At 37.6% G+C, this 25,779-nt stretch overlaps 1 long non-coding RNA gene across 1 annotated transcript in view; it reads left to right on the forward strand.

Moving 5' to 3' along the window:
* The first annotated feature begins 1,108 nt into the window (after positions 1 to 1,108).
* LOC122432495 overlaps positions 1,109 to 25,779 on the forward strand; it is a 30,752-nt gene continuing 6,081 nt past the window's right edge. The window contains exons 1-2 of the long non-coding RNA XR_006266844.1: positions 1,109 to 1,455; positions 1,560 to 1,795. This is a non-coding gene — a long non-coding RNA (uncharacterized LOC122432495). The remainder of the gene's footprint in view (positions 1,456 to 1,559; positions 1,796 to 25,779) is intronic.

Consider the following 25,779-nt stretch of genomic DNA (forward strand, 5'->3'; position numbering starts at 1 on the left):
TGGTTAGTTGCTCAGTCATATCTGACTCTTTGCGCCCCCACGGAGTGTAGCCTACCAGGCTCCTCTGTCCACGGGGATTCTCCAGGCAAGAATACTGGAGTGGGTTGCCATGCCCTCCAACAGGGTGTTTTCCCAACCCAGGGATCGAACCCAGGTCTCCCGCATTGCAGGGGAATTCTTTATCATCTGAGCCACCAGGGAAGCCCTATCTTCATAGCAGATCTACAAAAAGATTCAAGCATATACGTTCAGTAAAAGCAGAAATAAGGGAAAAATCTAAAGCTCTATTCCCAAACCCTATAAGAGGGGGGAAAAGAAATGAAAATGTATTAACATCTTACTATGTGAGTCATGTAATTCTATACTTGAAATCAGTTATGTATGAACTTCAAAATATGCCTTAATAAAAAAGTCAAAGCAAAATTAGTGAATTTGTCTTAGTGTATTTCTCACTGTGTTCAGTGTACATTTTAAAGCACTGGCTTTTCTCATTACTACCTTTTATTCTTGAGAAAAGGGAAGCAATGCGGGGTGAGATGGTGAGAATAGTTAAAGGAAACAATAGTTATGAGTCACAGTGTGAATCTGGGTTTCATAGATTCCCATGTTAGCAAAAGTGCTTTGTCGAGGGAGATGAGAGGGAAAAAAAAAATCCCAGCTGTTTTTAAAAATATTAGAGTAGCCAAGAAGAAAGTTCAGATTTTAAAAAGCAAAATGAACATCCACGTCATACCTGCCGCCCCATTTCCTTGAATTATGGCCGTGTGAAATTGATTTCTGCGTAGATTGGGCACACTGGCAGTTTCCTTTCCTACAAGGCCCTGCAGTTCCTTTTCCTTTTTTTTAAAGAGCAAACGGACCCCTCAGATTTGTTATCAATCGGAATGTCCATCCTTCTAACACAAACCGCACTGATAGGGCACTTGCTTTGCTCCTCAGAGGCGCGCTTCTGAGATTTCCACTTTCCTTTCTCGCAGGCCTACGCCTGATAAGAGAGGCTGCCCCGCTTACAACAATGTGGCCCTGTTTACCCTGGCAAGTGGCATTTCCTGGCTGGTGTGGAAATGCAGCTGCCCTCTTTAGGGTTCTCCACCCGGAATCTCTGCAAGTGCGGCCTCACTAACAAGCATTTCTACAGATGATAAAGGGAGAATTTCCTTGTGCTGAAAAATGAAAGTGGGCTTTATTTCCTTGAGAACCTGACCTTGACAAGTAGAAATCTACCTGACAAGTAGATTTGCTTTTTCAGTGGCTAACCTTTCTGCATATGGATCTTGTTAGGGAGAAGCATAGCATTGGAGACATTTATTTTCTAATAAGTACGATAGTTGTCATGCTAAAAAGTAGAGTTTTGAAAAATTATCTTTCTCAAGCTAGTCATTTTGTAGTGATCATAAAGATGTATGAGCAGGCCTGCCTCTACCATTGGCCGGGTCTGGGGGAAAAAGTACAAAGGTAGGTCTACATAATTGGCTAATGATCTAGAAATTATAAACCAAGCTAATAGCATGTTAAATATTTTCTATTATCCTGTCTTAACAAATTGACCTTCATTATAGCTTGGACGTGCAAGTCTGAATGAAATGTCTTGGACCATTGCAAGTTCTGGGGTGAGACCGATGGCAGGGGTTCCAGCTGACCTCGGGCTCATGACCAGACATTTCTTTCTCCATCCTCAGCTTTGTCTCCCACCCGAGAGGCCTCACCTGCACAGGTGCGGATACTCCATCTTCACATTTCAGAGGAGGGAAGTGAAGCAAGGACAGGTTTTAAGGCACTGAAGTTTGCATAGCAGGTAAATAATGGAGCCATGATGACAAGCTGAGTCTTTGTCCGGTCTCTTAATTTTTATCGTGATCTCATTCTTCCTTCTAAGGAAAATTGTGTTTCCTGACCTGAGGTAAGAGCTAAGTACATCATATCATAATTATCATAATTGAGCAATACAAGGGGAGTCAGGAGAGGTACATCAGAAGTACTGGGTAAGTCTGGATGGAAGATGGATAGGCCAAGCTTTCAGACAGAGCAAACTAAATGCAGTGGGTCAGAAGAAGGAACGGGGGGTGTTGAAAGGCCACCGGGACTTGAGAGAGTGGTAGGGAGTAGCAGGACATGGGGGCTGAACTGTGGGGACCCCATAAACCAAAATAAGGAATTGGGGTTTGACTGCGTAAGAAATGGAGGAGAGGGTAGATGGACAAACTTAAACCCTGGGGCATCGGGTAACTTCCTGGCTAATGTGATAGTCTGCTATTGATAATGAAAGGCAAATTTAATGATCCACAACCCATACTTAGGGGACCCATTTAACTCTAAATGTTGAGGGCAGTGATTGCAGTCCAGAAGTCAGCCTTCCACTAGCAGAAAAACAGAGGCTCCAGCCAACGTGGAGGTTGCATCTCCTTTGATCCAGAGGCTACAATGAAAGTGTGTTTTTTTTGTTTTTTGTTTTTTTGCTGCCTGAGTATTATATCCTAATACATGGTTTCTTTTCTTTATTGAAATCCCCCAATGCTGATGGGATCCTGAAGGTGAACGTCCATGTTGACTGCTGGTTGGATTTTTACCCTTTCCCATATTGAAATAGATTAAAATAAATTTCATGTAATTTTTACAGTGGACTTCCTCCAAGTAGACAAGAATGCATTTCTTGGTATAGCATATTTCTCAATTATTTCTGAGGGTATTTTAAGTGCAAGTTAGTGTGATAAGTAGTGTGCAGGGCAAAAAGATATAAAAAGCTGTAAGTTAAGTAACCACTTCATATAATTACACAATTTTTATAATTCAAATGGATTCTGTATAGTCTGTTTCATCCTTAACTCAGACTTTTTCTTGTAATAATTCTGCAAAATAATTTCCCAGTCTTTCCAAGTATGTATTTCTTCCCCCATCTCCCATGTCTAATGCAAAGCTAAGTTGTTTATCTAACAATTATGAGTGGATATGATGGATTAGTATAACAGTGTAAGGCTGGTCCAACTATTTCCCTAAGGGTATGTATCATAACATGAACATTTTGGCAGAGTCTGTGTAGTGCTACTGTTTTTAAAGACCATGTTTTGACTTTTAGAATACTGTATTCCAGAAATCTTAGCATATCATAGAATGATTTAAACATTTTCTATATGTGAGAATTCTCATTGAAATCAAAGTAATTAAAGATCTAAATTTATGTGCTTCAAATATTAAACATATGTAATGTTAATATGTATGCACAGTATTCATTTATATGCATGACCATGGTAGAATGGGGTGGAAATATTGCTTTAGCAATTTTGACTGAATTGTTCTAGGCAGTTGGACTGGCCTTCTTTATGAAGTCCATTATTCTTTAACTGAGTTAATTTTGTTGACTACTTATCGTAGTGTCGTGAATAAACTCTTGCAATATATTTTTATACTTCTGTTCGGGGTGGAGACAATGAAAGCCCTATATTAAAACCATCCTAGGAGGGTGCTACTATACAGTTTTCCTTCTGCCAGATGGACTTCTGAGTATCTTCTTATGAGTGCTATAGCTGACCCAAATCTAGTGATTATATGAGGTAATTTCTTAGTAATCCCCTTAGTCGTCATATCCCCTCACTTTTTCAGCAAGACCACTTGCAGGGTCTTGTTTGCAGCTACAGTTTACAAGTCTTAGGGATATGTGACTTGATTAAAACCCAAGAAAGCCTTAACCAGTTTACAGTTTAGAAATAGCCAGTGACTGTCTTATTAAAAGCAGTTAATAAACTATAGTAGAAAAGAATATAAAAATGAATGTGTATATATATATATACGTATATATATAAATAATTTCTGCTCTGTAGCAGAAATTAATAAACATTCAACTAAATAAAGTACAATTTAAAAAAAGCAGTTGATCAAGCTGATGGCTTCCTTCTGGTACTGTAGTAATAATGATGATACTACTATTATTACTATTATTTATTGAGGAATTGAGGCTTCCCTGGTTGCTCAGACAGTTAAGAATCCGCCTGCAATGCAGGAGACCTGGGTTCAATCCCCGAGTTGGGAAGATCCCCTGGAGAAGGGCATGGCAACCCACTCCAGTGTTCTTGCCTGGAGAATCCCATGGACAGAGGAGCCTGGCTGGCTATAGTCCAGTTGGACATGACTGAGCAACTAATACATACAACACATTGAGAAATTACTATGTTTCGAGATCCATGAAGAAAATGTTGCTTATAAAGATTAAGTGTCATGTTCAAGGTCACACAGTCAGTAAGTGGCAGAATGAACATTTGAACCTATGAGTGTTTCACCAAACAGCAACTGTTCTCAACGATGAAGATTAAATCCCATGCTTGTGATCTGATGTATTCTTCCTTGTGTCTGTCTTTTCCTTTAGCTAACATTTATAGAAAAATTTACATGCCAGGTAGGATTTTAACACTTTTCAATATTTTAACTCCTTAAGTCTGCACAACAATTTATGATCTACTTTTGATTTTACATATGAGATGCAGACTGGTTAATTAACTTGGCTGATACCCACTGAATGACCATGAAAGATGTCCACAAGTGACACTACTTCTGTTGTTTATACGTCCCTGTGATGGTGAACTGGTTAGTCATGATTCTAGAGATATAATTTCATGTTATTTCTGCAGAGCAAAAATAAGCTTTATCTTCCCCCTGTGGATATTGTAACATAGAAAACCCAGAGAGCAGATGCAGATTACATTAAGCTTACATAAAAGGCAATGCCTGACTTACAAATAGTCACGTCTAAATTTTAATTATTTAATTGAATAAGAAAAAATTATATTTTGGTCAAAATCATGTGAAAAACTATTATTATTAAGACTTTAAAGGTTAGACTTTATTTCAAGTTGTTTGTGAAATTCAGCAGTCTTGAGGTTTTGTAATCCTCAAATCGGCTTTAATTAATTTATCAAATCCTTTTAGCAGAATTTGTTTCAGTGTTTTTGTGCAGCTACCAAAAGCAGAGCCTTATTAGTTTTCTGTAATCTTTAAATTCGGTTTGCTCATATGACCGAATACTCCATATGAATAATCTAAGTTATAGAACCACCAACCAAAAGGGGAAACTTCAATCCTTTATTTTGGTTTCTAGTGTGACCTGTGCCCTCTGAAATATGTTGTAGTCATACACATTTTCTCCCAGTGGCAAATAAAAACCATTGATGCCATAAATTTATATGAATAATGTAAGAAACTACCACGATGCCAAGATTAAGATTTGATTGCCACTTTACCCGAGGACATACTCAATAAACATTGATAAAAGCTGATGCTTTTGCTTAAGATGGAGTCCACTTAGGGTTGTTTTAATTTTAATCTTCCAGATTAATTCACCCGACCATGGGGGTAAGTTTCTTATCATGCCTTAAAAAAAAAAAAAAATCTGTGATTTTTTTCTGTGATTATGCTGATCAACTCTTTCTTCATAAAAATGAATAGAGAATGGTAGATTATATTTACAGTCAAACATATTAAATTACCCCTAAAAAATTCTCAAAACAGGTAAATAGACAAGTAAAAGGCAACATACAGCTTATTTAGATTTTTCTTCTGGCATCTTAGACTCACTAGTCAAAATTTAGTTAAAACTAAGCTTTTAAAAGATCGTATACCTACAGTAAAATAATACTTTTACATGAGTTGATTAAACTTCAAAGGTTAAGTGGTATTTTCCATATAAAGAAAAAAGATATTTCATGTAAATAATATGGTGAGATATTGATTTGATCATATTGGAAGACTATGGCTCATTCATATATTTGAATATTTGGTCAAATATATTCAAGTATATTTGAAATAATGGGTTATGGTTTCTAGACTGAAAATCAAGGAGTGATGACTAGAAGAGGACCTCTTGAGAGAACAGGAAAGCACTGAAGAACTTATGGTTGTGTGAGGTTTAAAAGCATCTTTAGAGAAAGCAAAGGGGCCTGAGAATTAGGAAAGGAAATTATTTTGAAAGAGTGCAATTTCAGAGTATGCCATTGGGCTGATACTTAGCACTTTGCAATATCCTATTCTCCAGTTTCTCTCAATCTTCTGGCTTTAATATGCATTGTTTGACTAAATCATTGATCAATAATAGTTATTGATTATTTTCACTGAATTTTTTGTTCTTTGTAGTCTGAATGCCATTATGCCAGTGAGAGGACAACTGAATAAAATAAAAATCTAGGAGGTGTTTTTATTTCTATTATTTTTGGCATTCAAACAATCATCTCAGGTAGGATCTATCATTTTCTTTGTTTTTCCTTAGCATTTAATAGTGTAAGTCCTTAGCTGTCTTGAGGAATTCACCTTCTTGACTTGGCTGAGCCATAATCTTAATTTGTCCTTGGCTATGTGCTTAATCTTCCTGCTGTTGTATACATCTATTATGACCTGAATTAACTGAGAACAGTCTATGAAATTCAAATAGTTTTTCATTTACCTGTCACTTTCCTACCTCATCAGAATAATTAGTTATTGCCTAGATGATTACGTTTTTAGAGCTTCCAAACCCTGTTAATCCATGTTTCTTAAAAAAGACCCAGAACAAAGAATCAAATTCTTCCCTTTGTATTTGAGGTTTGTCCCAAAGAATTACACAAAGGAAGCTTTCTCCCTTCCTCTCAAAGCACTTACCTGTTTTGTTTCCCATGATAATTTTCCCATTGCCAATACATTTCTCCCTGGTGGTTGGGATGAATTCTGTTGTGACAGTCTCCCTTCATGCTTCTTCTGACTTCAGATCAATGAAAGGAGCAGCAAGGTCAGACCTTGACAGGTGTTCCACTTTGAACAATGAGTCATTGTCAGCTCTCTGAAGGGATGCAGTTTCCTATCACTGCTATATATTAATTCCATGTCAGCTTTACTGTCTGCCTCCCTTCTTTAGCTTTACCCAAATGTACTTTAGTAATTTTCCTTCTCCCAAAAGTTTATTGCTTTCTAATTGGCATCCCCTCTCACTCAACACAATTTATCTTTAAAAAAAATTCTGTACTTTTAAAACCATAAGAAATTCTTTAAATTTAATATTGAGTTGGCCAAAAAGTTCATTTGAGTTTTTTGTAACATCTGACAGGAAAAGCCAAATGAACTTTTTGGCCTACCCAATGTTTAGTTCCAATAAAGTCATGTCAAAATAGTGAGAATCTGTTTCTATATTGCTGGTGACATTTAAAAAAAAATGATACAATCTTACTGGAGATCTTGCTATATATCTGTATCAGTATCTGTATCTTATCTATACTATATATCACATTTATTAAAATGGTTAATATACTTCACTTCCAGAATTTATCCAAAGCAAATTATGAGAGATGCAGACACAGATATTTGTAAAACTACTTTTCTCTCTAGTGTCATTTATAATTTTGAAATTATAACTTAAACAATCAGTGACAGGATAATGGATTATACCATTGTAATACAGCCGACTATAATTAAAAATAGGGACTTCTCTGGTGGCTCAGGCAAAGAATCTGCCTGCACTGTGGGAGGCCCGGGTTTGATTCCTGGGTTGGGAAGATCCCCTGGAGAAGGGACTGGCAACTCACTCCGATATTCTTGCCTGGGCAGTCCTATGGACAGAGTAGCCTGGTGGGCCTCAGTCCATGGGTTTGCAAAGAGTAGGACACAACTGAGCGACTAACACTTTGACATAATGAAAAATATATTCTTACAACTTATTTTGCCTTGACAAAATAACTCACAGCATGATGTTAGTAAAAGCAAGAGGATATGGAAGACATTAAAAATGGTATCAGTTTTGATTTTTAACCAGCTTACCTATCCTGTAAGCCAGGTTGCACAGGCGAAACATTTTTGTCCCTATTCCTTAAAGCATAGAGTATTGTTTTTGCTAAGCAGTGCATTTCCCATTTTTCTTCCCACATTCCACCCTAGCTCCGTTGGGAGTTCTGGAAATGAGGGCTTACAGAACTGATGCAATGCTCCAACCCATTTTATTTTCTAAAGAGCGCAAGCGAATAACCTATCAGGCAGGAGAGGAAACTGTGGATCCTCTTCTGACAGTGTCGTGTGTCCTTAGTGACCAGAGCTACACGCCACGATTCTTCTCTGAGAAAGACACTAAATGAGTCAGAGGCGATAATTTTTTGTACCATCTTCAGAGTAAAAATTGTCCTAATACTAGGGTATAGTATAGATTTCTTTTCTTATTTTTTAAATATAGACTTACTCCTACTGTCATAGCTGCCAGGAGCTGGGCACAGGATCCATGTGTATGAATAAGCCATCGACACGGCGGAAGAGGAAAGGTGCAGAGTGGTACCAGCTCCCATAACGTTCTCTGTGAGTCCTCCTGTGGTGAGTGCGGCAGCCAGAGGATCCCATAGCTTCATCCAGCTCTTACTCTCAGGCTCCACTCTGCAGCCTCAGCACTGCCCTACGTATCACAGAAGAGAAATGGAATCCTTTTCTGGATCATCAACTATTTCTCCATCCTTCCTCAATACCCACTTTCATGATCATTCTCTAGAACTTATTACCAACATCTCTGTCACTCTTCATAAGCTTAACTTCAAGAGTCTCATTCTCTGAAAACTGTATCTTATGCTTCCCATTCATTTTCCCCAAATGTTAACCTCACAGGGAACTCTGATTGACCCTAGTGCTGTCCCAGAAACCCCTCAATCTTTCCTTAAATCTTGCTTGTGAATATCCTCATCTAGGTAGCAGACCAAGGATGGACAAAAGCACACAATTATGACAACTTTAAAGAAAAAAATAAATTAATGACCACTAGTCTCAAGTGGAGTCTTTGCATTGCCAGGAAACACATTACTTCTCTCTACTGCCTTGAGCTTTCCTGGTGGCTCAGCAGTAAAGAATCTGCCTGCTAGGGCAGGAAAGCTGGGTCAGGAAGATTCCCAGGAGAAGGAAATGGCAAGCCACTCCAGCATTCTTGCCTGGGAAATCCCATGGACAGAGGAGCCTGGTCAGCTATAGTCTGTGGAGTCACGAAGAGTCGGACATGACTTAGCAACTAAACAACTGCCTTTGTTCTCCAATTACGTTAGGCCATTGTTCTACAACTTTCCACCAAAGGCCCAAACCTCCTTCTCAGTAGTTCTCATCTGATGATCTTGCTAGGTATTTCCTTGAGAAAACTCAAGCGGTGAGCAGAGACCTTCCGTGTGATCTCAGCACCCCATCTACCAGATGGCCTCTCTCTGTGCCCTGTGGCATCCCTCTTAAACCATTTCTGCTCAGTCTGTCCTCTTAGCTGTGGCAGCCCTTCTGGGGCATGGCACCTACCCCCTATCTGCTCTAGGAACGTTCTCTTCAAATGCCTCCCCTTGCTCCTGCTTTAACATTTCCTTTTTGTACAACCACATTAATATTTTCCATCTTAAAAGAGCCCTCCCTCAATGCCACAGTCCCTTCTACTGCTGACCTTGCTTCTCTTGGCAGCAAATCTCCTCAGAAGTGATAATTATGCTTACCGTCTCCACATCCTTTACTTTTCTCCTCTCTTGAACCAACTCCAATCAACTTCTTGTCCTTCTGCTGAATTGAGACAGCTGAAGGCTTTCATAGACATTTACCAACCCAGTGGTCAGGTTTTTATTTCTCTTCTTACTCAGCCCATAGGCTGTCTTCAACATAGCTCATGTTCTCCTTCACACATCTCCTTCACCCGCTTCCAGAATGCAGCTGTCTCTCACTCCTTCTCCTGTATCCTTGGTCGCTTCTTTTCGGTCTCCTTTGCTCTCCTCACCTTAATTTTTGTGGACTCCACAGGCATGAAGTTATATTTTTTCTCCAGCTACTTCTGCTTCCTAGGTGGACTCATTTTCCAAGGACTCTTGCCCTTGGAAGCTCAGATCTTATATACTCAGAGTATATAAGCTCAGATCTTATATACTCAGTGGCCTATTTAACATCTCCACCTGGATGTTTACCAGGCTTCCCAAAATGTAACACTCACAATCTCCCATCTTTCAGGAAGGTAGAATCTTCTCCCAGCTTCTCAGGCCAAAATCCTCAGTGATCCTTGACTCTCCTCACACCCAGGTCCAAGCCTTCAGTAACTTCTGACAGTTCTTCCTTTGTCCTGTGAGCCAAACAATCCGACCACCTCTGACAACTCCCACTAATGTTTTCCAGCTCCTCATAAATTCTCACTTGGACTTTCCCAATTGTTTCTTGTTATCCTAGCATCTGAACTGGCCCCTTTATGGTGTACACGTCACACACAACCAGGAGGAGCCTTTTAAAACCTAAGTCAGGTCATGACACTACTCTGCAGAAAAGACCCTGAGGGCTCCATCCCAAGCAGAGGTGTCTGACCTCGTTTCCCATCGCTGGCCTCTTTGCTGTCTTTATTCCTCTGAGCTGAGGATACCGCAGGCCCTTTGGATGTGAACTCTCTGCCCTGAGCTCATGCCATCAGTTCTCTCCCTCTTTTGTTCTCCTCCACAGCCCTTTCTAGCACCTGGAAAATCATATATTCTTTTCTTTATCTGTCTCCTGAAACAAGATGTAAGCTTCCCAAGGGGAGAAGCTGTGTTTTGCTCATTATTATACCCTCAAGGCCTGGAACAGAGCTTGGAAAATGATAGGCTTCTGAAAGAATGTACTTAGTTCACAAAAATTAAATTATCCACACTTCATAACAGAAAATTAAGATGTTATTGGCTTATCTGCCTTCAACTTATTCTACATGCTTACCCCCCAAAATTATAAACACCTCATAAATTTCTTTTATTCATACAATCTGCTGGCTAAGCCGAAGCCTGCAGAATATTTGTAACTTTTTGAAGGTCAAGGATGAAGCAAAGGCCTAATTTAAAGATTTTCCTTCAACCCAGTACAAAACTCTTAGCGGTTCGATATTTCTGTTTAGTGATGACACCATCTTTATGTGAAGAATATAGCCCATTATGTTGATAGGCAAATTGAAAATGGGCACCGCATTTATGAGGGTATAAAAAATAAATGTAATGCTTATTACCTTGAAATGTGTCAGCTACCAGTTTCTCAGTTTTACAAGAAATGTAGGAGACACAGATGTTCTATTACCTATTTCAGTTAATTTCCTCTCTTTTTCAACTTCATTAGCTTCTTCTCAGAATTATAAGCTGCTTCTTGGGGAAGATAAGACAAGAGTAGTAATTTTGGTTGAATGCTCTGCAATTAGTTTCTCAAGGTGATCAAAATACTGAAAACGTGAGGATTCAAGGAGAGTGGGTGTCTGGGGAAGGGTGTCCTTTCCTTATACCAGCTCGACCACCGGGCTGCTCTGAATTCTATCCTTTCACAGTAAACCAGTGATCTCACAGACCATATATATGTGTGTATATACATATATATACACACACACAGTTGTTGTTTAGTTGCTAAGTCGTGTCCGACTCTTTTGCAACCCCAGTGACTGCAGCCTGCCAGGCTCCTTTGTCCATGGGATTTTCCCCCAGGCTGGATGCATGAGACAAGTGCTCGGGCCTGGTGCACTGGGAAGACCCAGAGGGAGTGGGTAGAGAGGGAGGTGGGAGGGGGGATCAGGATGGGGAATACATGTAAATCCATGGCTGATTCATGTCAAGGTATGACAAAAACCACTACAGTATTGTAAAGTAATTAGCCTCCAACCAATAAAAATAAATGAAAAAAAAAAAAAAAGAATACTGGAGTTGGCTCATCATTCCCTTTTTCAGGGAATCTTCCCGACCCAGGCATTGAACCTGCATCTCCTACATTGCAGGTGATTCTTTACTGCTGAACCATTGTCGAAGCTCATTAAGTGAAAACTGCAAACTAATACAGTATAATTTTTAAGTATTCATCATTTAAATCTTTATAAAAGCCTAGTAATGTGACTAGGTAAAGAAACTTGCACATGGATTATAAGAAGGGTAGCCTGTTTTCATTTCACCATTCTTTGACTTTTACAAGACAAAACACATACTAGAGAATATATCATTGATTTTACAGCATGAAGTGTAACAAAATGAGATGGGAAAATGATCCATTTGCCATCGGTAGACAGGAATTTATTAAAAGACAAAGAAAAATATGATATGACTTGAGACAAAGTTTATCACTTAAACTAGACTATTCAAATGAGAATTAAAAGATTATAATCTTCACAATGCTTATCAAAAAATAACATTAAGAATTTTAATATATATATTAATATTTGCTGTGCCAGAAATTTCTTGAGAACTTGACATGGTCTGATAATCTGGGCTCTAGAGGAGATTTTGTTATTGTTCATTGTGTGTGTGTGACCTCAGGATTATTTCTTAAACATTCAAATTTCTTTTTGAAAAAGTTTCTATGCAAATGATATTTTTGAAGGAAGATATCGAGTAATATAATGCAACTGATGTAGTTCATTGAAATTACTACCATTATTGGAAAGTAATTATGTCATTTGGTTTTTGTGAAGAAGAGTTTGCCATAAATCAGTTACTTTCAACTTCTCATCAGTGCCTGAGTTATAACACTGGGGTGATCCAGACAAAGTTATGTCTATGAAAATATGCATTATTAGCTTTCTTAAACAATGGACTGAAATAAGGAAACACATCATCCTAACAAACACAGTATTTGCTCTCTGAGGTCCCATTATTAGAGTTGAATGTAATTGTTATTTTTAGAGGGCTGATATACAATTAATCCTTGAAGCCTTTGACAATTTCATGATTTAGAAATTAATACTTGCCAGGCAATGCCCCCAAGGAGCCAGGTCTAATACTTGTGAGCCTACCATGTCATGTTAGTGCTTGAAAGACCACACCAGACAACATTCATAAAGCAACGCAGAAGGGCTTCAGCCCATGAAACTCCCCATCAGCTCTTGAAATTCAAAAATGTTTGTTTGCTGTCTGTGAAAATATTAAGTGCAACCAAAGAATGTGTTTACCTGGCTAAATTTCCCATTAATAGTACACTATATCAGCTATTTTCAGTTCGTGAGAGCCCCCATTGTGGCCATAATACTGTTGGATAAGTTGGCAAAAAAGAAAAAGAAATTAAATTTACCTAAGGCTTCCTTAACTGCATTCCATGTTATAGTTTGTTTGCTTCTTTGTCCTGATATAGCCCTCACTTTATTTTCTATTTTATTTAATGTTACTTTTGAGTCTAACATTAGGCAACCAATAGTTTTGATTAATATTTTTCAGACCTGAAGTTCCTTTATTCTAGTATTATTTATCAGAGGAATACACCATGATATTTAAGAATAAGCAAAGCCTTGTTTTGACATTATTTCTATTGGTTTAGCAATTGAAAGAGCTTGTCAATGACTGGCTTGTATACACACACAGTTTTGTTTTTTATTTATAAAAACATTAAATCAAATATGCAGAGGATTTATGGACTAGACAGCAAACAATTTACTTATTGGATATTTGGATAGAAATAACACCAGATATTTTCTGGAATATGTAAATGTTTATAAGAATTTTCTTGCAGTTTAAAAGTACTGTGATTATTGGCAAGCCTGAAGAGGATGTAGTTAAAGGTATTTTCATGGGAGACCTGTAAATATGCTAAAAAGGACTGACCCTACAAGACCTTAAACATTTTTCCTCTTCGAAGTAATTCTTTAAACGATGCAAAGTGATTTTCCAAAAACTTTAAAGTGATTGGCTTATAGTGAAATTTACACTCAAAAATAAAGATTTAAATTAAGCTGTTCAGCCATTTTAGATTTCAAGAATTGATTCTGGGTTTCAAGAGCTGGTTCTTCCCGATTTGAAGACTTGATGGTGTCTTTCCCCTCCGTGAAGGTTACGCTGTTGCGTTATGACATTGGAGGTTGCTGGCTATTTCATCAAGAAGAAATTTCCCTTGGGGCCACATGAATAGTCATTAGTCATTTTCCTGTGAGCCTGAAAAACTAAGACAGCGAAAATAAGCTCCATGGATAAATGACAAGCAAATTGACAACCAAATTTAATGAACACTTGTGCTCATAACCACTTCCTGAGGGAATTTTAAAAGGTCTTTGCAAGGGATCCTGTGCTATTTTTGCTAAAGAGTAAGATTTTGGGGAAAGACAGTAAGTAGCAGCACTGGTCTGTTAGAAATGGCAATGAAAGAGCCGGACAGGGTTACCACAGTTACTATAGCTGCTACGTATTTGCTGGTTTAAGTATCTTTAGAGCTTAATGTGGAGAAGGCAATGGCACCCCACTCCAGTACCCTTGCCTGGAAAATCCCAATGACAGAGGAGCCTGGTAGGTTGCAGTCCATGGGGTCGCTTCGAGTGGGACATGACTGAGTGACTTCACTTTCACTTTTCACTTTCATGCATTGGAAGAGGAAATGGCAACCCACTCCAGTGTTCTTGCCTGGAGAATCCCAGGGACAGGGGAGCCTGGTGGGCTGCCGTCTATGAGGTCGCACAGAGTCGGACACGACTGAAGTGATTTAGCAGCAGCAGCAGAGCTTAATGAAAATTCCTTCTCAGTAGATAAACAATATTCAAAGCAAACTCTGAGTTTCAAGTTATAGTATCTTCCTTAAACAATCCTTTCAGGGTTTTGGATATTGAATTGAATATTTAAGTAGTGATAAAAATGAACTTCTAATTCTTCTGGAATATGTCAACTTTTTCAATGATGGCACTTTAATAGGTTGTTCATAGTATAGACATTGGCACAATTTAATTGAAATTTAGAACCAGGAGTGAAAATTGTCTAAGTTAAGAAAGTCTTTTAGAATTCAGATTTGGAAAAACTAGTAATTAGAAAAATGTGGTTTTCTTTGTAAGGTCTTTCTCTTCTAAGTTAGTGAAGCTGAATAAGGTGACTCTGTAATCTCACAAGACACAGAATTTCTCAAATTCCATTTAATTTAGGTTGGAGAATCAGATAGCAGCCCCATAGATTGGATCATCATGGGTAAGATGGTAAACATTCAGTATTTATGTTTAGGAGTAACAGTAAGATTAAAATAACAAATCATTAAAAAAATAACTGTCTACTAAAAGTGAGGCAATATGTCACAGTCCACTCAAACCAAACCAAATACCGGAAGGCACAGCCTCTGTCTTCCAGCCTCATGACTTATCACCTTCTGCTGATGCATTTTCTTGACTGTAAAATGGGAATAATACAAACAGCTTTCCATCCTTCACAGTATGAACTATCAGAGAAAATGATTAGACCTGCCCCCTCTCCCAATGCCCCACTCAAGTCCACTTCCACCTGCGGAGTATGACAGGCCTTCCATGGTAACCTGGTGACCTCTCACTCTGGCTCAGTTCCCACTCTACCATTTCTAGGCACTTCCCTCATTTCCCTCCAAGGTTGTCCAGGACTCTCCCCATAGCATCCCATGTCCTTTCTCGAGTCCCCTCCAGCCCCTTATGGTGACTGTGAGTGACTGGCGGCATGCACAGCCACTCCTGATTCACAGAGCCTGGTGTGGATTCTACCTAAATCTTCATAAACCCAGACTCTGAAAGCAACCCTGACACGACAGCAAAACATTATATTCTGCTTTGTTTCTTTCTTAAACTCCCCTTTCCACCGTCAGTGATGACTTGTGTCCTCTTCCATCTCTTGAAACTCATGTTTTCTTCTAATGATCTTTTATACTTCTTTGAAACCAGAATGGTGTCAGATGGTTTTCTGTTGTATGGATATACCACATTTTGTTTATCCATTCATCAGGTGATTGTAATTTTGGAGTACTTCCAGTTTTTCTGGCTATTATGTGTTTCATGTGCTTGGCCATTTGTATACGTTGTTTGATAAAATGTCCATTCAAATCTTGCTCATATTTGTTTTTTGTCATTATTTTTTGTTTATTTGTCATGTATTTTTATATATTGCATGTTCTACTCCTTTGCCAGATATAGGATTCGCAAATATTTTCTCCTAGTCTCAATTGCCTTTCTCAATAGTGTCTTTTGACTATTTTAAGTGTCTTTTAAATTTTTTGATGAATTTCAATTTATCACACTTTTTAAATAATGGATTGTGCTTTTGGCATTAAGTCTAAGAATTCTTTGCTCAACCAAAGGACATGGAAATTGTCTTCTGCACTTTATTCTTGAAATTTCATAATTTTTCTTTTTCAGTATTATTGAGATATAGCTGACATACAGTGCTGTATACATTTAAGGTGTAGGACATAATGACTTGACTTACATACATCATGAAATAATGACCATAATAAGTTTAGTGAACATCCATCATCCCACATATTAAAGAAATAGAAAAAAATTTTGTGATGAGAACTCTTTGATTTACTCTCTTAACAATTTTCATATATAATGAACAGAAGTGTTAATTACATTTATCATGTTGTACATTACATCCCTATTATTTATCTTATAACTTTCAGTTTTCAGGACCTTTGACTGCTTTCACCCAATTCCCCCTCCCTCCACCACCCATTTCTGGTAACCACATATCTGATCTCTTATTTTCTCTTTCTTTTTTTTAGGGTCTGTTCAAATCTTTTTCTTTTTTAATTTGCTTTCTTATTATTGAACTTTTAGGGCTTTTTATATATTCTGATATGTCCTTTATCAAATATGTGATTTTCAAATTTTTTTCCCCCAATATGTGGTTTGCCTTTTTCTTCTTTTCATTTTTTTTTTTTTAAAATTTGTTAAGCTCTTACATTTAGGTCTCTGATTCATATCAGAGGTGATTTTTGTGTATGGTGTAATGGGAAGCCCTTAAGTTCTGTGCTTTTTTTTTTCCCCTTGTTGCTGATGCCACAGAGTTCTATTGTTTTTATCTGAAGACAAGGGTTTTGCAAGCAAAAATGTGTCTGTCAATTATATTGCAATAAAAACAGGTGGGGGGGGGGGAATCCTCCTAGTTGAGCTAGGCCAAATATCTGACCTACACAATTCTAAGCAAATAAAACATTTGTTGCTTTAAGCCACTTAATTTGCAGGGGTGTGTTATATAGTGACTGATAATCAAGACAACATATCATACTCACTTTAAAGTTTCTCTGTAAATGATTATGCCTGAACGGGACATCTTAAAATAGACACTATGGTAATTTTTATTCCAAAATTTTAAGCATATCTCGTATCAGAAAGGACAGGGCTTCTTTGTGGCTCATTGGTGAAGAATCTGCCTGCCAGTGCAGAAGATACAGATTCGACCCCTGGTCTGGGAAGATCGCACATGCCACAGAGCAACTAAGCCTGTGGGCTGCAGCTATTAAGCCTGTGCTCTCGAGCCCAGGAGCCACAGCTGCTGAGGCCCTTGCACCCGAGGGCCCGTGTTCCAGTAGCTTCTCCACGAGAGAAGCCACTGCAATGAGAAACGAGTATACCGCCACTAGAGAGTCGCCCCTGCTTGCCACAGCTAGAGAAGATCCTGCCCAGCCAAAAATAAAAAAATAAATAAATAAAATGAAAGAATAAGAAAGTACAGACTTTCTGATCCTTTGTACACTTTTGGGCACATTAGTCCCGCCTTACCCACAGGGGAAACATTCCAAGACACTGCCCCCCGCCGGTGGATGCCTGAAACTACAGATAGCACTGAGCCCTATATAGATTGTGTGTTTTCCGACACACACACATCTACAATAAAGTCTTATTTATCAGTTAGGCACAGTAAGAGGTTAGCAGTAACTAATAGTAAATTACAACAGTTATAACAAATACTATAATGAAACATGTGAGTGTCACCTCTCTCAAAACATCTAATTATTCTATACTCACCCTTGTTCTTGTGATGAGGGGAGAGGAAGGGAGGTGAATGACACGGGCGCTGTGATGTAGCCTTGGGCTCGTATTGACCTTCGATGACACGCCAGGAGAATTATCTGCTTCCAGTGACCCTGGATCGTCAGCCGTCATGAAGCGGCTGGTCGGATGTCGGGAGCAGACAATGTCGACGGCTGGGATCCCAGGCAGGTCAGAGCTGGATGGAGAGAACTTTTATCATGTGACTTAGAACAGACGTGCAATTGAAAACTTACTCATTGTTTACTTCTGGAATTTTCCATTTAATATTTTTGGACCTCAGCTGACTGCAGGTGACTGAAACGTTGGGAAGCAAAACTGCAAATAAGTGGGGGAGATGACTGAATAGATGCATATCTTTGGTATGCATCTTTTGAACTTGGGCTTATCAAGTTTGACACTGATATCAAAGTTAATGAAATTGGTGTTGTTTTATGGGATTACATGTGACTTTTAAAGCTGTTGGCTGTAAATGTATTAGTTTCGTGTCTCCGCTTAAAGGCTACCAAAGTGGCTTTTTTTTTTTTTCTTTTTTGGGGGCTTTCATTGCCTGCAGTATCTGAGTAAAATGCAACTTTTTGGAAGAAGGGAAAAACTGCTTTTCATAATGGATTCTTTAATCAAGAAAAATCAACTCTTTGCCTTTTAAAACCACTTACAAAGAAAATGATTCTTAATTTCCCATTTCCAAAATGTCCAAATAATAGATTTCTAACTACTTAACTGCAAAAGCAAACACCTTCTAAGGTTTGCTCAGACATTAGGGTATATAGGAGTGATTACCAAATGTGTCTGGTTTCCTAGACACCAAATGCTAAATCTATTAGGGTTTCCTGCTATTCTTCTGAATTTTGAATACTGTTCATGTAAATTGGAAAGGTCAATGTATAGGGACATTTCTATAACTTTCTCCTTCTTAAAATTATAGACTGGACAGGAAAATGGAGTAACAAATTTTTTAAATAAAACTCATGCACAGTTCAAATCTATAATTTCTTTTTACACTACAAACAAATTATTTTTGCTATAGTTAGCTAAATAAAGATATGTCCACATAATTTTTAATAGAACATCATATTTTTAACTTGTTTGAGGAAAAATACACATTTCATTAGTCCAAAGTTAAATTATCTAGCTTAATGCTTTACTATAGACCCATTTAGATTCTAGGAGCCCAACGCCTCTATACAAGCTTGAAGAGAATTTGACAATTGACTGTAAGGACACGTTTTAAATATAAAAATAGTGTAGCCCAATGAATATTACCTTTGTATTTTAAGTAGTAAGAATCTGAAAAGGCCATGCAATGGAAAATATGCGAATTAAACAATTCTGATGTTCATTCCTACTTGGAAGCAGCTTTGGGGTAGGATTTGTTCAGTTATAACTGTGTTTCATCTTAGCATGTTTCTGGCTTGAGCAAATTTTTAATCTTGGCAGACCATAGAGTAGAAAGATTCCTTTTTGTACATAATGCAAACATTAAACACTTAAGGAAGGGAGTGGAGGAGAAACGTTCAGGTTCCAAGTTTCTTTACAATATTCCTCCCAAATGGGCTCTGTACAAACTTAAGAAGATTGAGTCTAAACCTGTTGTACAGTCTTATTTGTCCTCAAAGATGTGATGATTATTCCTCCAGACAGACAATTTCACTGGAAAGCTGGCTATCCCTTTATTTTAATCTGAATGAATCTACTTTTTTTTTAAAAAAAACCTAAATGTTCATTCTCTGAAGTCAATTGAATTCCTCCTTTCAAAAGTGTTCTGTATTCACACTGTTCTGAAGTTGTGTCTTTACTGACCTGCTGCCCTGAGGTTAAGTGAGTTGAGGAAATAAGAAAACATGTATAAAAGAAAGAGAATTTCCTCTTCCTTTTACCTAGGATATAGCCATTAAAGTGAGTTTTACAGACCAGGGTCATCTGCATCATTTGAAAGATTTCTCAAAATGGAGAATCTAGGGCCTCACCTAAGACCCAGTGAATTTGAATCTGCACAATGACAAGATCCCACGTGACCCCAAAGTTGACATGCACCACCCTAGCAGAAAGCACTAGATAAAATCCAACAGGCTTCTCCTCCCCCGCTTCTCAGAAGGACCCCTCTTCTCTGGGATACTGCTAAGAAAAAGCATGGGGCAGAGGCAGGCAGCTTGGAAGTTCGCTTCCCATAGGTTTGGCTTTGAGGAAATAGTTTCATTTCCACGTTTCTGTTTGCTGTTTGTCAAATGGTCTAGTATTTTCTGACATACCGTATCTCATGTGGGTTAGCATGTGACTTACCCTTTTCTGTTAACCTTGAGCCCAAATCATCATATAGGAAGAAGTCTCCTCCTAATTTACCCAGGAGACAGATGTTCACATCATCAGCATATTCTTATCCTAGTCAAACTTAGGCCAACTCAATTAATTTCACTTAATTTAAGCTACCATACACTAGACTGATACGAATACAGTTGCCAGAGAAATATATTCTTAGGTAAAAATAACTGATCATTAATATATTGGTTGATTCACATATTTCTCCAAAGGAAAAATTTTAATGAACTTCTATTCATTACAGTTAGACTATATTGTCTTTAGTTAGTTGGCTTCTAGAATACTGCTTGAGATTATAGTATACTATAAACTAACTTTCTGCTGCAGATATATAAAGATGTACATACTTAAATTTATCTTTAAATTCAAAGAAGAATGCTGAAAATAAAGATACACTTTGTATGTCTACATACAAGCGCTTCACCCACATGAGTTCATTAAAATAAGAAGCCTGGGACTTCCCTGGCAGTCCAGTGGTTGCTACTCTGTGCTTCCCCTTCAGGGCTGTGGGTTTGATCCCGGGTGGGGAACTAAGAGCTCACATGAAGTGACCCATGGCCACACAAAAATAACTCAATCAAATCAAATCAAATCGGGTTATTTGTCTTTTTTTGGGGGGGGGTTATTTGTCTTTTAAAAAATATGAAGTCTATGCAACTTTCAATTTTAAAATTATATGCTTTTTAAACTGACTTTTATTGTAGATTTTGTAAATACCTTTGATATCCTTCACTTAAAGCATCATAAAAGTGGGTTTATTGACATTTATTATGCCATAGTTGTGTCTAGGATAATTACTTCATAATTGTTCCTGTGTGTTGGTGTTCTAAGGGTTTCAGTTAAGGAAACCGCTGTTTCTCTAGAATTCCCTCCCACTGCATATGTTAAGTTCAGCATGTTCAGTCTAGTTGACACAAGGCGCAGACACTGAGGTACCAATCTACCAGCCTGACAATACCTAAGACTGATATTCTTAATCAATATCTCACTTTCAAGATATATGAGACACTGTAGGCTTTGGAATAAGAGTGCCAGATTACTCTTAGCATCTAACATGATTTTAAATAGCTTAGTGACAAAAGGTGATAAAGGATTGAGGATAAACATTGTAAAAAAAAAAAAAAGCCACTAAAATTGGCGCTGGAAATAATGTGGAAGGCATTTAGATACCAAGAAGTGTCACTTCTTTCAGGATAAAATAAGAGAAAACTGAACCCTCTTTTCTATAATGTGCCCTTTTATTTGATTATGAGACAGGTCAGCAGTCTTTTTCATAATCTCTAAACACACACACTCTTCCAAACACATGTTGGTGGTTAAAAATCCACCACAAGCAAAAGCTCAGGTATAATGACCAATCATTATTAAATATATAATAATAAATATAAAAATGTATAATAAATGTATAAATAACAAATAATGATGACCAATCACTATTAAATGTTACTTTTGATGATTAATTTTTAAGTAATGAATAGACCATTAAAATGAAAAGTACTTTTTCTCTAAGAAAATGAGCCTATTAAATGAATAACAACTAAAATCTTCCCTAGCTGTCTTTCCTTTTTTTCTCCTTTTTAAAACAGATCTTTATTGCATCCCTATTATGTGTTAGATGTTGTATCGAGGTTTGAAATAAGACAAATAAAATGCAGTTTATGTCATTGAATATTCTAGAGTTCAGGAAGATTGAAGAAAAACCTTAGGAATGATAGATTTGTTACTTTGTTGAAGATGGAATTGCCTTATAATTAATTTATAAGAAGTTGAAAGCATAGTGATTAATATGGAATAATCATGATTCCATGTGAAAGAATGTCAAATCTTTATTTTAATGTCAAAATCCTATGAGATTAGTATTTTTCAACAAAGATATATGTCACCAAATGTTAAACTCTGTACCAGGTTTCAGGGATATAGGTAAACAAGACAGACCTGGTTCCTGTTTTTATTGGTCTTATGTTCTAGCAATAGAGTCAGATGGAAATTAAGAAATTTGAAAAATAAGTATAGTAACCACAATTAGCAATAAGTCTGAATGTCACCAACAAGGGGCCATGATATTGGGGTAAGGGTAGGAAAGATTCACTGAGGATCTGAAACTTCAACGGGGATTTACTCCTAAGCACACACCCTCTCCTACATCTGGACTATGTTTTCAGGAAATCACAAGCTGTTGCTGGGTATCATTTATTATCAGCTGAATTGAATTTGTAATGGGCATTGGAATTATACTTCTTTTCTTTTCTATCTTACTCCCTGGAGGCAGCTCTTTGTTACACACCAAGAAGTCTGTATATGTGTATCATTTAAGTTGATTATATTCTTTATATATATTTTAAAATTTCTTACTTTGGGTGACTGGGTGAAAAAATTCTCCTATAAAGAGAGAGTTCATTCCTCTCTAATTCAGCAACATGTTTGTTCCATATCATTATGCAATTTTAGACAACCAAAAAAACCCCAACTTACATTGTCTATTGACAGACTAAATTATTGTTTAGTCGCTAAGTCATGTCTGACTCTTTTATGAACCCGTGGACTGTAGCCCACCAGGCCCCTCTCTCCATGGGATTTTCCAGGCACAAATACTAGAATGGGTTGCCAGTTCCTTCTCCAGGGGATCTTCCCAACCCAAGGATTGAACTCGCATTTCTTACATTGACAGATGGATTCTTTACCACTGGGCCACCAGGGAGGTCCGCTTGTCTGTCTGCCTGTCTGTTTATCTATCTAATCTCCTGATCCACAGAAAGGCAGTGGACTCTGACGATTTAGGGATCATTTCTCACACCTCACTTTCCCTCCAGAATCTAGCCCTGTGCCAGGAATGCCTGAAGTTCTCAGGACTTGGTTTCTTCCTGAAACCTCACTCAATAGATGCTCTGCTTCTGTAACCCGTAGTCTGATGTCAACTACCAAGGCAAGAACATTCCATAGGATGTTAAGACATAAGGCAAGAAATTTGTTGATTGGTCCATTTAAATTACATGAATTTAATCCTTTAAAAGTACTTCAGATGCCAAAATGCATGATGTTTGTCTTCATATCTGAACAGATAATTATAATTGTGTTGCAGATTAGAGGATCTGAAGGTCTGATAGGATGATGAAGAGATCATTATGACCAAATGATTATTATTGAGACTTTGAGAAACAAGCAAAAACTGGGGAGCAGGGAAATAATATTTATTGTGGGAAAACTTTGTTCTTATTAAATTGGCTATAATTACCATAATAATTATTAATGTGTCCTCTAACAATAAAAAAGACTCGGCAATTTCTCTAAATCCTATCTATATTTTTCCAAAAGTACTTCTCATGTCTCACTTTGTACTGCTTTTTTGATCATTTGACCAACTTTCTGCTGCAGAAATTTGCTCTTTTTCAAGTATTCACTATCTCCCTGGATGGCACCACCATCTGCTTGGTAGCCCAGGAAATACTATGAAGCTCCATCCTTGAATCTTCCTTCCTTGTTGCCCTGATGTCCAGATAATCTGAACGGCTGTCAGTTCCATCCATCTTTATCTTAAACTGGCTCATCCTTAGTATCATCCGCCATCACCTCCTTTCTCTAGCTGAGCCATTCTCTCTCTTCCTGCTGTTTTCTAATGGTCTCTCAACAAGAGAAATCATTCCTTACACAGACTCTAGAAATATCTTTCTAAATGTAGATGTGGCTACCTTTTCCTACTCAAATCTTTTCAATGATCTCATTGTCCTAAAGACAAAGCCAACAGCCTCTGGATGTAACTTCCAAGGCCCTCACTACTATGGCTCCCTGATTCCCCCTCAGTATTTCCATCCTCACCTCTCCTCCTGCCTTTCCTCTGCCTCCCCACGCCACACAACGTACAACACACTATTCTATCTAGAGTCTTTCAAACCACTTTCAGTTCTCAGCTCTCTCTTGACCTCGACCTTCTCTTATCCTGTTACTTTCCCATGGAATGCTCCATTTACCCCTCCCTTTCCTCAGAACCAGAACCAGATCACTTTTTTCTTTTATTGGGATTGCCCATTTACTATTAAATTTGCATCCTATCCTACAGGTTCACTTTATCCACACGTGATGAGGCTTCCGGAGGGTTGGACACTGCTGAGGTCACTGTTACAACCTGTAACATCAGGAAGATGTCTGATGAATGCTAAGTTAATCAAACTTCTCTTTAAAATTCTTCTCTTCTCTTTAAAATTCCTTCCACACACGTAACCCTGTGAAAATCAAGTAAAGTATGTGTGGTGGGGGTGGTCTTGGAGAGGTAAAGTATGCTGATTTCCAGTGAGATGGATGGAAGTCTTGTTTTCCATGCAGTCTGCTCAGCATCAATATGACTTGAAGATCTAGCATAGAAACCATGGTCTAGGTTTCTGGGTTGCTGTTATTCTAGCTAGTGGCAGTGATCATGTTGTTGCACTTCTGTTGATATTTAATAAAACTCAGAGAACAGCATGAAGAAGGCAGTACTGATTCCTGCTGAGAGAAAAAGGGAAGTAAGTGAACCATCTCCCAAGCAATTTCAAATGTTTCTGCTGTAACCTTAATAGCATAATTTTAACTTCTTGGCACCGGATGAAGTCAATGTTGGTGTACTTTGAACTAACGCATTATACTGGAAAATTGGATCCAGAGGTAAAGTGGAGTTTTCTTTTCTTAGAAGTTGTTTAGCCAAGATACACAATCCATGAACAGGAGTAATTTGGTGAGAATACTAGAAAAGTGTATATCTGGATAAATACTTGTTTTTCCCATGTTCTAAAATACCAATGCTTTCTTCCTTCAGGTTATCATTTATATTTACTATTATTTTTATTTTATATTATTTCATGTATTTTAAACTGCAAACTAGTCTAATTTATTTTATTAAGAATATTTAGAAATACACATTTAAATTGATACTTCTTGCGTGAATAAAATTTTAACAATTACACCTGATTGTGAGGAACTAAGGATGCATCTAAAGCTTCTAGCATCTAAAGAAACCAAGCTTAATTTCTAGGTTTAAGAAAGTGATGATAGCTTTTTCTTTTTAATACTTCCAGACTCTCCAAGGGTCATTCAAGTCAATTGTATGCTAATAATTGAATTGGCATTGTGCTGGCTTGAGGTATGACCAAATCCATGGATATGGATTACCAATCACACTGTTAGCAATTTAGGCAAATTAATGACTAATATTGCATTGGGTAATGGTAACCATTTTCAGATCAATAAATAATATCTAATTACTAATTAAGACATGAATATAGCTAAAGAAAGATTATATGAAAAATGATAGATTCACAGTAAATAGTTTCTAACTAAAACCCAAGTATCAGTAAGAGATTACTGGGAAGGGATTTATTTGAGTAACCCCCCCCCCCCCATAATTTAGTGTTATTTTTCTTCTGAATGCTATCTGACACATTTCACTCTCTGGACTGTGTAACCTGGGCTAGAACTCTCTCAGGACCCAGCTCCCTCACGATCGTTTTGGTATTCCCTGTATAAGCCATGGTGGAAACATCTCAAATGGGCTCTGTTTTAGGGATTTGGTCCTTTGCTTCCATAAGGAAGAGACCACGAGATTAAAGAAACAAGAGCAAGGCAGACACACCATGGTTTTGATTTTTCTCTTTTCGTTTAAAGAGAAAGATTGATGGATTGTGGTCTTTAACCAGCCATTATATACAAAACAGTATTTAGATGCTTTCTTTGTTTACTAACTTAACACATCACTGACTATAATTTCATTACAAAGTGCTTGAGTCAGGGTTTGGAAGATTTAGACAGAGGCA

The sequence above is a fragment of the Cervus canadensis genome, chromosome 31 (assembly GCF_019320065.1).
Source record: "Cervus canadensis isolate Bull #8, Minnesota chromosome 31, ASM1932006v1, whole genome shotgun sequence".
NCBI classification, from domain to species: domain Eukaryota; kingdom Metazoa; phylum Chordata; class Mammalia; order Artiodactyla; family Cervidae; genus Cervus; species Cervus canadensis.